Below are 14,074 nucleotides of genomic sequence, written 5' to 3' on the forward strand. Positions count from 1 at the left end.
AATATGTGTTAGCTGCTTTCAAATGAATCTGGTTGTGGTAGAGAAGACATTCCCCACTCTCCACTCCCATAAAAATGTGCTACCAGAAAAGTTTGACTCTTACATTGCTAGTGTATATTGAAAGGGGAAATCCATGTGCGTGAAAAGGCAGTATGCCAGCCCAGGAACATACAGCATGATTCCATCCACGTCATGCTGGAGACCAGGAAAGATCTTAATAAAGATTTAGTTCTCACTGTGAATAGCCAAATTTACAGAGCTACCATTTTTAATCAAAGAATCACAGTGTTCAGATCTGGCAATGTCCCTGGTAATAACTGAATAACTCATGTTACAGATGGAGTAGCAAAGAGCTAGAAATGCTGCGTGCCCTCCAGGAAACCATGACTATTAAATAGCAGATCCCAAATTATAATTGAGGTCTGGCTCAAGTTCACACTGTCTCTGGAGAACATTAGTTCATTCAGAGTAAATTCTGGACTCAAGCAAATCCCCAAGCCTCAGTTTCCCCGCTCATTGAAAGCAATCAATCTATCCATCATCTATCTATCATCTTTGTAATTTACTTGACTCTTGCATTTCATATTCTCTAGGATAGTTTACAAGTGTTAAAACAGCTTATTCTATGGTTGTCATGATAAGAAATCAGCTTGGTTTATAATTCAGTGAAACAATTTGGCAGACATCTTTTTATGACATATTTCTATACCTCCTGGACAAGTTGTACCAAATAAAGATCTTGTCTAGAGTTCTTTTATTCAAGATCAATAGACTAACAAAGAGTGCAGCTGTTCAAGCCTTTAATCTACAGAAGAGCAGAGGAGCTAGCGGTGCAGGAGGAGGGTGAGTAAACATCTGCTTTTCCTCTCCGTGTCATTAAGAATAGGGCCTCTTTAGGGAACTCCTGGGGTCTTACTTGCCCCAATGAATCTGTAGCCCAGACTTCCAAAAGAGACTGGTTCTGACCTCCCCTCCACCTCTGACTTTCAGCCTTGCCAACACCTTGGGCTCTGGAGAGAGGATAACAAAGATCATCTTCACTCTGATGAATCTGTCTGTTTTCTAAATCGCTCTTGGGCAAAATGGCTTCAACAGCTGCCCAGGAATGTTGAGGATCATGGACTGAAGATGGAGTAGTGGTTCAGTTTATTATCCTTCTCCTGTGTCATCACGAAAAAGTGACTCTGTGGGAAGTTCCTGTAAAATGTAATGCAGAAGGAGAGGATATTTATCTGCCAAGTGCTAATTAAATAATGCCAAGTGCAAATATTATATATCAGGTATATTTCTCCACTTCTTACCACAACCTTCATGACAGGTATTAGTAATTTCTCTTCCAGCTGAGAACACTGAGATTCAGAGAGACTGAACTACTTGCCCAAAGTTATAATCTTAATAAGTAACCAGTGTGCTAGCTGCAAGTGCCTCATATCACTGTAATGGCAGAACTAGGATTCAATTTCAAGTTTGTTTGACTCCACTGCTGATGTTCTTTGCTTGTGAGCTAACTCAAATATAAATACGTATAACACATAAATGTAATAATGAATCATATAAATAGAAAATATATATGCGTATATCTATATAGCCTGGAAGCATAATGATCTAGAAAAATATGAAATTTTTTAATGTTAGCCCATCTGTCCTAGGCTAAACCATAACTCTTTAAGATGCATTATTTCATTAACGTATTTATTTTTGGGTAAATCTGTTATACTCTTAATGAAGACATATGTAATAATTTAAATACATAAAAGAGATACAGCACCTAACTGCCTTGCTGCAATATAAAGTAGCTTTTCAAAATCACACATCTGGGTTTCTAAGACCTGCGTGGGGAGCCCAGCTTCAGCGCTTGGGGCGCTGGACACAGAGAAAAGTCAGACACTTGAAATTGGAATCCCAGCTTTTTCTTCTCTATGGAGAATCATTTTTCTGTATTTGTCCCTGAACTCACAAGTGGAAAACCAGAGCAGCTTTACTTTCCATCTTCCCTGTCTCGTGCACCTGGGGAAAGTGTCACGCAGATGCAGATTGTAAATGTTTATATTGCGAAAAGAAAAATGGTGATTATTTTTCAACTCAGATGTGAATTTCCATTTGGGTGATTTAGATTCAAGATTTTTCTCCGATTCCTTACCAGATGAGTTCTGTAACAGTCAAGAATGTTAATGGTTTCATGTAACTGAAAACTCCTATTAGCTTAAGGTACTGGGGCTTATTTTTGTCACACGGCAATAAGGTTAGATGTACGCAGTTGCTGGTATTGGTTCAGTGGCTTGAAGGTCTCAGTGTTGACATCTGTGACTCTCTCAGACTTACTTTCATATTTGGGCATAAGAAGGCTGCCCAAGTGTTAGACAAATGTCTGCATTTCAGCCAGGAAGAAGACGGAGGGGTAGCATGACTTAAGTCTGTCCTTTTTATTGTTAGAGTACTGAATTTTCAGAAACATGAGAGCAGACTCCACTTATCTCTCATTGGCTGTAACCAAGTTACATGGCCACCCCTGGGCAAGGTAGGCTGGGGAAGGGAGATTTTAGCTTTCATGACATCTAAGTAAAAGGTGGCAAGGAAGAAAGGGCCTTGTTAGAAAGTCTGCCGTAGTTTCCACCACGTGAGAGATGACCCAGGTGGTATGTGCCTGCAAATAAGAGCAGGGACATGTGTTCCTCAGGTCAGTGGTTCTTAAAGAATGGGCAAGTGATGCAGGTTAACATTCATGCATTTAATTCAATAAATACTTATCAAGCACTATGTTGTACACTGAAAACTAGAGATATAGTTTCGTGATAAAGAGGTTAAACTGTCCCACCAGTGATGTCCCTCCACCTAGGTGTTAATTGGTTGGCCAGCTGGTGTAATGATGTCAATAGCCTAGGGCTGGTCAAGTAGAGAGAGTACAAGAAGAATGTGTATGTGTCTTGATGCCAGCAGCATGCTCAGTACCCTTCTCTCTCATAGCTCTTCTTCTGCCTTTCTAATCAAATGCTTGAAACTCTGGTAGAGAGAAAAGAAATTTCAGCCCCTTCTCTAGGGGCTCACTGCTCACTTTTTTCCTACTTCCTTGCAATGGGAGAAGAATTACCAGTATAACTGTTCAGCGCTTAGAATGTTAAGGGATCACAACTTCGAGTGGGAAAAGAAAATATATCTTAATAGGTTCTGCAAATGGTGCATTTGGCTGTGTGGGGGATTTTCAGCCAGGTATTTGGTGTAGATATGGCCATATTGTTCTCTCCATATATTCCGTTTCCTTCCTCTGTGTGACCAAACAAATAGTACACAATCCCAGGATGTAGACTTAGAAAGAGGTAGAAGACCCTCAACCTAAATTGTATGTGCCAGTCCAGCTTTTAATGTGGAATTTTCCACTATAGGTATTAGATTCTTACACAGCTATTAATAAAGCAAGCTTCGTTCCCTTTCTTGTATTATGCATTACAGATATTCCTCCTTTGGGAGTCCCATGGAAGGGAAATTGATACACAGAGCAGGAGTAGGAATTCCTAGGTCTCTTGGAAAATATCATCAGATAGCCCCAAACCCACATCCTCACCAGAATTAAATTTGTACAGAGGACAAAAATAGGAGAATGTAGGGGTGAGAAACTTAGCAGTATCCTGTTCCCTTTTCATGCCCCTGCCTACCACTTTCTTAGCTCTTCCCCAGACCATGGGAGTAGTTAACCTGGCTGGTCAGAGTTTCAAGACATTGATTAGATCACAATTGCCAGAGGGCAGTCACTGTGCTCTAAACAAACAAACAAACAAACAAAAGGAACTCAGATTCGTGTGCTGCTTTTGCCTAATTTCCTCTTCAGGTGGAAAGACAAAAATGTCAGTGAGGGTTTCCAGCAGGGGTTTTGCAAACTCTAGTTCTCTCCTCTGATACTATGTACCTAAGTAGGTAAATAAACTTAATTTGTCTCACTATTTTCCATTTTTTCTTCTTTTCATAGAATGACCTAAGCTTCACCTCTAAATTAACTTTTAAACAGAGAGACCTGTATTGGTTCATCAAGTGCATAATCAGCTATTAATAAAATTGTGATTCACTTCATTATTGTTCTTTGTGTCCACAGGATTCAACCATCCCTGCATGCCTGATTACAGTACCATCAAAATCTCTGCATGCAATTTAGTGACACTATCAACTGCTATTTATTGAATGCTTGCTGTGTGCAAGATACTGTGTTAAGTGATTTACTTACTGCTTTTTTTTTTTAAAGATTTTATTTTTCCTTTTTCTCCCCAAAGCCCCTAGGTACATAGTTGTGTATTTTTAGTTGTGGGTCCTTCCAGTTGTGGCATGTGGGATGCCGCCTCAGCATGGCCTGAGGAGCAGTGCCATGTCCATGCCCAGGATCCAAACTGGCGAAACCCTGGGACACCACAGTGGAGCGCATGAACTTAACCACTGGGCCATGGGGCCGGTCCCTTTACCGCTTTTCTTAATTGGACCACCAGAGTCATCCCCAACCCTGTCCCTGCAACATGGCACTCTCTCACTGTGATCTGGGGTGTATTTGAAAGCATGCAAGTGATGGGATTCAGTGAGCTTAGAGGTTCTTGGGAAGTCCTAATGATAAATATGTAAATAGAGATATGGCATACAAAGCCCATCATAATCTGACTTTAAGCTACTCACTAAAACTAAAAAACCTACACTCTCATATATAGACCTTCTCATTTTTCTTCGCCAGTGTCGTCATTCACACGTCTGCTCATATTCTCTTTTCTTCCTAATTGTCTTCCTGCTTTTTTCTATTTTTCTATATCCTGTTCGTTTTTCAAGGCTTACTTGAAGACATCATCTCCTCTGAAAATCAGTCTCTGATATCCCATTACACAGAGATATCTCCTGGAATTTCTGAAGTGTTTGGGGAGTATAACTTGCAAAGTATGAGTCAGAGTTTGGGTCTAAGTAGGTGAGGTCTGAGAACTTCTATGTCAATACGACTTGCATAAGACTTTTGATCACCTATGTCAACATGACTTAGTGGTTTTTTCCAGGAAAACTTTGCCCAGGCAGCTAAAACTGTAAACTAATAAATAACTTCACTGTTTGCTTGAGGAAATTTCTACAGATCAATTTATCAGAGACAACAGTCTTTTCACCTCAGCAAACAGCTTGCTTAGCAAACAAAAATGTGTCTATCGACACATACTTCAAGAGTCTTGCCTGACTGACAACCAATGCTAAACTATTATAGCATGAATTGTGCCCAGTTCTAGTCAGTTACACACCTTGAAAGGCCCACCTCAGACTCCTTATGCCCAGACCTCAAAGTGCTATGACTATCCCACTTCCAACTTCCCCTCTGAGTTGCTTTTGAAATCCTACCAAAGTGGTCTTCTCTCCAACTACAGTAAGTTCCAGTGAGTTTAGTTTTACTTTATTAACGGATTTCTGATGATATTTTGAGGAACTCAACACTGGAATTGTACATATCTGAGTATATATGACAAACTGGGAAGGGCTGTATACTAGAAGCCCATGTGAATGAGAACCAAGGAGATTTTTCTTAGAATTTGTAGCAAAGGAAGAAGGAGCTTTGCATGACAAGTGTAACCTAGTGATGAAGCCTTCATCAGCAGGGGAGAACAATTCTAAGCCTCTGAGAATAATCCTTAAGCTTCTGACAGCCCACTCCGCAGACTTTGTCCCAGGAAAGAATGGTACTACCAGATAATATAGGGATTTGAGAGCAGAAGAGAGACTGGAAAACAGCACTATTGCGGAGATTCATACATATCCTCACATAGTTTGGAAATGGGGCATGAGAAATAGTTTCTTGACTCATCCCAGATGGATCTGAGACAGACCTAATGAGACCTACTGAGACAGCCAACCTCAGAAGAGAAAAAAGAGAGAAAAACAATGTTTTCCATGACACATGTCACTGATAGTGGCGGACCTGAAGAGGTCTAGAGGATGGTGCAAAGAGGACACAGAGTGAGCTGCGTGGGCTGACAGCTGGAGACCAGATGGGAAAACATGAATCTCAGCAGGTGTCAGCATACCAAAGACCAAACTCCTCCTTCTCAAGACTGTTACTGCTGTGTGCACATACACCCTATGGAAATTAAATGCAAGCCTAAGTAAAGCAAACAAACAAAAAAGGAGGTGAGGAGGTGATGGAACAGAACCTTTAACTGTGAATGCGTTGACTAAATTTAAGTTTCTTCTACTAGGTGAAATGTGAGCTCAATCAGACATTGATTTCAGTTGTAGAAGCTTACCGCTACAAAAAAAAAACTTTGTAAACTTAAATTTATGACCTCAGATTGAATACCTACAAGCTAAGAAGGGGGGAAACACAACTGGGAAAGCTATTTATTAGATTTCTTTTTTTATCTTTCTTTTTTTTTTTTTAAATATTGGCACCTGTGCTAATAACTGTTGCCAATCTTTTTTTTTTTTTTCTGCTTTATTTCCCCCAACCCCCCGCCCCCACCACCACCACCGTACACAGTTGTATATCTTAGTTGCAGGTCCTTCTAGTTGTGGGATATGGGACGCCGCCTCAACGTGGCCTGATGAGCGGTGCCCTGTCCGTGCCCAGAATCCTACCCTGGGCCGCCGCAGTGGAACACGCCAACTTAACCACTCGGCCACGGAACCGGCCCCTATTTATTAGATTTGTGTGAGCAGCTTAGTTTTAGAATCCCTCAAGCAGACTCTAATGCGTTCACATTCACAGTGGAGTTTCATCCAGTTTGGTCATCTTGGGATCTCCAGTGATTCAACTGTGCTGAGCAACTGCTCTATGGAACACTAGGAACATCTGATAGAATTGTAGAAGATGTTTAACAGAAATGGAAATGTTCATGAGCTCATTGAAGGCACCCTCTGAAGACACCCAGAAATGGATAGAGAAAGAGAGAGGTAAAGAGTTTGGAATCACTTTATGAGTCAGTAAAGATGAAAGCCAGATTCATCTGTGTAATTAACGTTAATGTGACTCCCCTCTATCCTAAAAATTTGAGACCTGGGAAATCTAGATTAATATTATATCTTTTCTGAAAAGGTAAGCAAATTGTAATATATCCATACAGTGGAATACTACCCAGGAATAGAAAAGGAAGAAGTTATTGACTCATGAAACAAGACAGCTGGATTTCAAAATCATTATGCTGAGTGAAAAGCCAGACTTCCTCCCCACAAAAAAACGAATAGATACTGTATCATTCCATCTATATAAAATCCTTAAAAATGCAAACTAATCTATACAAATTCCATAAAATGCAAATTAAGCAGGTTAATGACTGCCTAGGGAGCTGTGAAGGGAAGGATGGAAGGAAGAGGCACGAGGAAACCTTTAGGGGTGATAAAAATGCTAACCTTGAGTGTGGTATTTGTTCCACGAATGTAGACATATGTCAAAATACATGAAATTTTACACATTAAACGTGTAATTTGTTGTACATCAATTATAACCAATAAAGTTGTTTAAAAAATTAATATTTTTTGTACTTGAATTGTCCTCACAGTTTGGTCCCTTATTACCATTTTTGATTGTTTTATGGAGTCCCCTTACCTGTGGTTCCTGAGACAAAGATTGGTATAATACTTGATCCCTTAATATGTTTAAAACAGAATTATGGGTGTTGCTTTAGAAGGTCTTTGTTTGTTGATTCAATAAAAAATTGAAACTGTCTTTTAACTTTGATTCTGTCTAATGTAGAAAAAGAAATTAAGGATGTTAATTATAAGAACTAAACAATTCATTGAAGACTGGCCTTGAGAAAGCGGAAGGGTCATGATGCTCAGCAAGGTGAAAAGGTGAGATAGCCAAGTGCATAGAATGTTGGGAAAGCTTTGGTGAGGACTTATCCTCCGGGGAATTTTTAGAACAAAGTTACGCCGAAAGGGCAAACACCAAGGGAACACCTTTTAAAATAAATATTCCAAATCTTGGGTATTGTTGTCCTCTCTAAATAACCTTTACTTATCTATTTATAGCTTGGGTAACAGGAACCAAGCTCCTCATGTGTTAACACAGGCCAGTTAATTCTGAATGTCACTTGGAAATGAAATTTAATCAATTCAGTCCAGTTTCCTAGTTTACAAAGATATCAGAAAGTTTGACAGCATGATTTGCTTTCTTAGTTTTTTGTATTTTTAAATAGATCATTTAGATAAAAGTACATATAACATATGTATAATTTACAGAATAATAATAAAATGAACACTGTGAACCAATCATCCACTTTAAGAGAACATAGCCTTAAATCTCCCTGCGTATCTGTACCTGATTGGTTCCTCCTACTCTCTCCTTCTAGAGATAATTAATATCCTGAAAGTTGCCAATCATTCTTGTGTTTTTCTCGGAGTTTCCTATTGATGTAGTTACTTGTAAACAATATATGATTTCGTTTTACATGTTTTTAACATTTTAAAAAGTATTAAATCGTAGTGACTGTATTCTTCCTTGTCTTTTTTAATACAGTACTAAGTATTTGAGGTTCCTTTGTATTGTATGAATAGGTATAACTCCTTTATTTCCACTGCTCTATAATCAATGTATAAACAATGCATTTATTCATACTAAAGTCTAAAGAGATTTAAGTTGGTTTCATGGGGTTTTTTGTCACAAGCAATGCTATCATGCATATTTGTACATGTCTCTGTGTAAAGTGTGACAAAGTTATCTCTAGAAGGAGAATTGCTGGGGTTATAGGATCTGCAGATGCCCTAATTTACTAGATTAGGTTAAATTGTTTTCCAAAGTGATTTCTGCATTTACATTCCACCATCAGTGTACAATATTTCCCATTCACTCACTGTCTTGTCAACACTTGGTATCATCAGACTTTACCCTTTTTCAATCAAGTGGTTTAAATTGGTGTATTGTTTTGAGTTTAATTTTGCATTTTCTGATTACTAATAAAATTTAGCACCTTATTTTCGTTGGTCATTTGTGTTATCTTTTCTTTGAAATGTTTGTTCCTATCTTTGGCCCATTGTATAGTAAGATGTTTATCTTTTTCTTCTTGATTTTAGGGATTCTTAATGTATTTTTAATTATTAAGTTTTGTGAATTATACTTCTTGCAAATATCTTCTCCTATCTTGTGGCTTCTGTTTTTTTCCTAAGGTGTCAGTTTTAAGGTAATAGAATTAGTCAATTTTTCCCTTAAATTTTGCGCTTTGTGTATCCTTTTATGAAATCCTTTTCTACCCTGAGGTGATAAACTTTTTCATCTGTATTTGTCTATAAGTTTAAAGTTTGCCCTTCACTTTTAAGTAGTTAACCGATTTGAAATTAATTTTTGGGTATTAATTAATTAATTGTATGAGATATGAACCCAATTTCTTTTTTGTTTGTTTGTTTTGGATAACCCATTGTCCCAACATAATTAACATTTTATCCTTTCCCCAGTGATCCACAGCGTCGGTTATGCCATATATCCAGTTTACAGATAATATATCTGTTTGGGGGCTGTCTGTTTTGTTAGTCTGCTTGTCCATCCTTGCACCAATATCAAGTTGTCTCAATTTAGAATAATATTAAGTTTTCATTTCTGGCTGGGCTAGCATTCCCACATTTTTTCTCCTACCTTTTTATTCTTCATTCAGCCTGTTTCTACACTTCAAAATAATTCTTGCTTTACGAAACTTTATTTCTCGAGAAAGCTGTCACCAATTGCTATTGCTGTTTCCCAAGAAAAGGGATTATTTCTTAACTCTGAGAGATCATGGCCTTAGAAGAAATTATCTCACATTATTGTGAATTATTTCACTAGCACCAATAAATCTTAAGGACTATTTTCATCTATAAGATAGCGTTTTGCTCCCAACTGTAATTAACTCGTTGTATACCACATCTAAGATTCCATAAATCACAAACACTTGGCCTGGAGTCCCTTGATGAGTTTATATGACACATATTCTGCTTTATGGAGGACAGCCAACACAAAGAATGGTGCTTTTTCTCACAAAAACATATGGCTGATTATGAGGAGATTTGGCTGGTTCACAAACAGAACTAGGGTCTGGAAAATAATGTTCATAGCGCTGCATCCCAGGATGGTCTTTAAGGACATGTCAAAGTTACTTTGTTTTTCACTTTTTCATCCATACATAATGATTCATTAGACATGAAATTGTGTGAAGAAAAGGAGATAATTGAAGTTGAGATTTAAGTAGTTCAGTGAAGTTCATGTATCAGAGAGAGACTATTTCACTGCTAAGTACTGAAAGGGTAGGATTCCTTACAGTGATGAATTTACCACGCTTTAATTTCTGGCCCTTTTAGACTTAGAAGTCCAGTAAGTTCAGCTATAAACAGTAGATTTATCTCTGAGGAACTGACTCACATTTAACTTGTCCACAAAGACTGATGTATAATACTGAATGTCCATTTATTAATTGACAGTTGTTACAAGGTTTGTGATATTTGCCAAGCCAGATCTGGAGCTTCCTTCTGAGCATAGAAGATTATTCTATTTAATCTATTTAATCAATTCAATTCAATTCTATTAATTCAATCAATTATTAACTAAGTAATTATTGAAAGTCTATTGTGAACCAAGTATGATCACAAGAAGCTAACTTAGTTGTATAATTCAAAAGCTTAATGATGCCAGGTGTATCAGTCATCTACTACTAAGTAACAAAGCACCTCAAACTTAGTGGTTTAAAACATCAATGGTCATTATTTTGCCCACAAAACTGTAATTTGGGAAGGATTCAGCAGGCACTGCATGTCTGTGTTCTACATGGTATCAGCTGGAACAGCCTGAATGCTGGAGGGAATTCGACACCTGGGGGCTGGAATCATCTGTGGGTTCACTCATTCACATGTCTGACAGCTGATGCTGGCTGTCTATCATGACGGCAGCTGGGGCTTTTGGCTGGGGCACCTGGACGTGGTCCCTTCCCATGGCTACTTGGCTTTCTCATAGTGTGATGGCTCTGTTCCAAGAGAGAACATCCAAGAGTAAAAAGGCAGAAATGCATCGCATTTTTATGAAGTGAGCTAGGAAGTCACACACATCACTTACACTGTGCTCTATTGGATAAGGCAGTTGAGAAGTTCTTCCCAGGTTCAAGGGGAGGGGATGCAGACCTTATCTCTCTTTGGGAGCAGTGTTACAGTCACATTGTAAAAAGAATTTGTAGGATGGGATATCGATGGCAGTCATTTCTGGAAAATACAATCTGTTACATCAGGCTGTCAGAATCTAATGCCTCCATCTCTCCACATTGAGATATAACTGTCCTTGAGTAAACAGATGACATTCTTAGCCCTATTCGGGGAATAACCCAAAAGAGTCATTAATTTTTAAATGGCTAAACTTGACACTACTGAATTGGATCTTTGGCTGTGACTCACATTTGAAAAAATGTATAGACTAGTAGAAAGGGCAGTGGGTAAACCGTCAAGAGATGTGAGTATCAGTCCCAATTTAGTCGTTATCCGTGAGACTTCGGCCAATATCAACTTCTCTGAACTGCCGTTTGACAATGAGGTTTTTTTTACTCTAAAATCATGTGACTTATACATACATGTTGATGACTATCTTGTGCATTGAATAAATTTTCCTTTCTACTTTCTTTTAAGAAAATATTTATTTAGGGGAAGGTTGTCAAGAAAGATGTTGTCAAAACTGCTAGGAGATGTAAATTTTAAAATCTGCCATCCACTGCAAGTCTGAAAACCCTCTAAGGGTGTTGCAATGTCTCTGTACTGGTGTTGGGAGAAGAAACGAATCTCCTGTTAGCCAACTGAAGACTAGATTTGTAGAAATCTGATCACCCGCACCTTCACTAAATGTCCCTTCTCTTAGAGTGAAGGAGGATATGAAGATGATTCAAAAAATCGACAGCATCCTTTACCAATCAGTCTAAAAAGAGATGCACTAAGCTTCCTTTGACCTTTTGGGAGCTTTGAATTTCAGCTCAGTAGAGCTTACAGACAGAGTCCTGGCAAAAGGGGAAAGTCACCTTCTTTTAGGGCAAGTTTTCGAAACCTCAATTGGCAATTTGGCCTAGAAAACTCTTTGTTGTAGGAGGCTGTTGTGGGCGTTGTAGGCTGCTTAGCATCTCTGCCCTCTTCCCACTGGATGCCAGTAGCATCCCCTTCCCGTCTTGTGACAACTAAAAGTCTGCAGCAAAAGCATACCTGGTGGAAATGCTTTCGAATGTCATGCTGGGATTTGCAGATTTGTTCTGCTTATTCATCTCGATAAATACCCTAGTGTTTGAAAACACAGTGAGTCCTGTGCTCTGTGACTCTTTATAACCATAGAGCAGTGGATTTCAGAAGTCCTGGGCTCGGTCGCCAAGATTCTGACTTAACTGAGCTAGGAGGTCACCTAGGCAGGGTTTTATTGTTCTTTTGTTATTGTTGTTTCTTGACTTGTTTTTAGCTCCCAAGGTGATTCTAATATTCCACCCGGGATAAGAAACACTGCTTCAGAGAAAAGAGAACATGTCACTCTGAGTCTACCTAGGTGTGTGGGCATGTGATTGCCACCAAAGCACTGAGCAAAAGCTTTGACAGAGTTCCAGTCTTTTCATATCAGCAATAGTCACTCCTGGCCCATCTTAGGAGTCATCTGATCAATGTCCCTGACAGGGAAGGGTACAATTACAAAGACAGAATTATCTGTGGCTTCAGAGATCAATCCTGGATCTCTGAAGCAAAAATGGAAAGAGATCTTTATAATTAATCTGACAAAAAGAGCTAATGGAGGAATTGAAATGCACAACAAACAAATGACAAAGATAAATACTTATGATGATTGTCTTTCGTGTGAGAAGATGCTATTACTGACAGTGACGTTGACATCTATTGTTATGGTTAAAGTTAGAAAGGCAGAAATAATGTGTGCTTAGTAACAGGGATTACTTTCAGTGGTGCTATTAATAACGCTGTGCATTTGTATGCCCAGTATAATCAAGAAAGAAGACTAAGATGGATTTAATAAAAAGTGGAAACCTCATAGCTTTCCCAGTATTTAAACTTTCAAAACAAGCATTTTATTTGTCATAGATACTTGTAAGAATTTTTCAAGTGCAAATCAACAAACGGACATGTTTTTCACCATGATATAAGCTAGCACATGCCAGTTCTCCAACCAGGTGGAAATCTCTAAGAACTAGCTGGATTCTGGCCCCCACGAGTCACTAAGAATGGGAAACTTTTGACATTTAGAATTTCAGAAACTTTTGGTTGAGAATTAGAATGTTTAACACAGGTTTGGGAGATAAACAGCACAGTGGCAGGAGCAGCAGCATTTCAGGGGAAGAAAGGAGCAAAGGTTTCTTAAGAATAATACAGAAATAGCTTCATATTTGTGCTTAGGCTTCCTGAATTTCAAGGGCATAAGTCTGCCCTAAATAGGGAATTCCATGTTTTCCTCAATATCCTCCCCGTCCTCTCACTGCGTCAGTCCCTGCATGGTAATACCAACACTAGATATATTTCTTCAGAAAAGCTCGAAATTTATAAATTTCTCAAAGAAATAGAAGTTTATGTGAAAATGAAGCAAACAGAAATGCTTCATCCTGTTCCAGACCTCCCCAAAGGCAAAACCTGACTCACAAACCACCATCATCCCTGCCAAGAGCGAATTAGGGACTTTCGCATGTGCTTCAGTGGGAAGCCCATCAAGGTGAAAGAAGACAAACCCTGAAGTGAGGATTCTAAAAATTACTGCAATTATTGTAAATAGTATCATTTTCGTTATTATTAGGTAGTTATCAAAGATTTAAGGGCATGAAAGAATGAAGACCCAAGTTGTATTGAGTTCAAGTTTCTCCTCCAGAAATTACACGGTCACAAGTTTTGCATCAAAGTGAAGGAGTGCTCTATTGGTGAAAGAAATCCCACAGACCTGATGCTCTTGTCTCTGAGGAGGAGATTCTCTACTCTGTATCAACTTGTTTTTGCTATATTGCCCTTCTCGCTCCCCTGAGATGGAGAAAAGTGTGTGATCCTTCAACATTGTGGGCTGGAAAGCAGAAAACCCACAATCCTTGTCCTGCCTTGGCTCTGCTTGTCTGTGTGCTATTATCTAATTAGCTTCATCTCAATGCCCTTCAGTTACTAAACTGGGATT

The sequence above is a fragment of the Equus caballus genome, chromosome 16 (assembly GCF_041296265.1).
Source record: "Equus caballus isolate H_3958 breed thoroughbred chromosome 16, TB-T2T, whole genome shotgun sequence".
Taxonomy (NCBI): domain Eukaryota; kingdom Metazoa; phylum Chordata; class Mammalia; order Perissodactyla; family Equidae; genus Equus; species Equus caballus.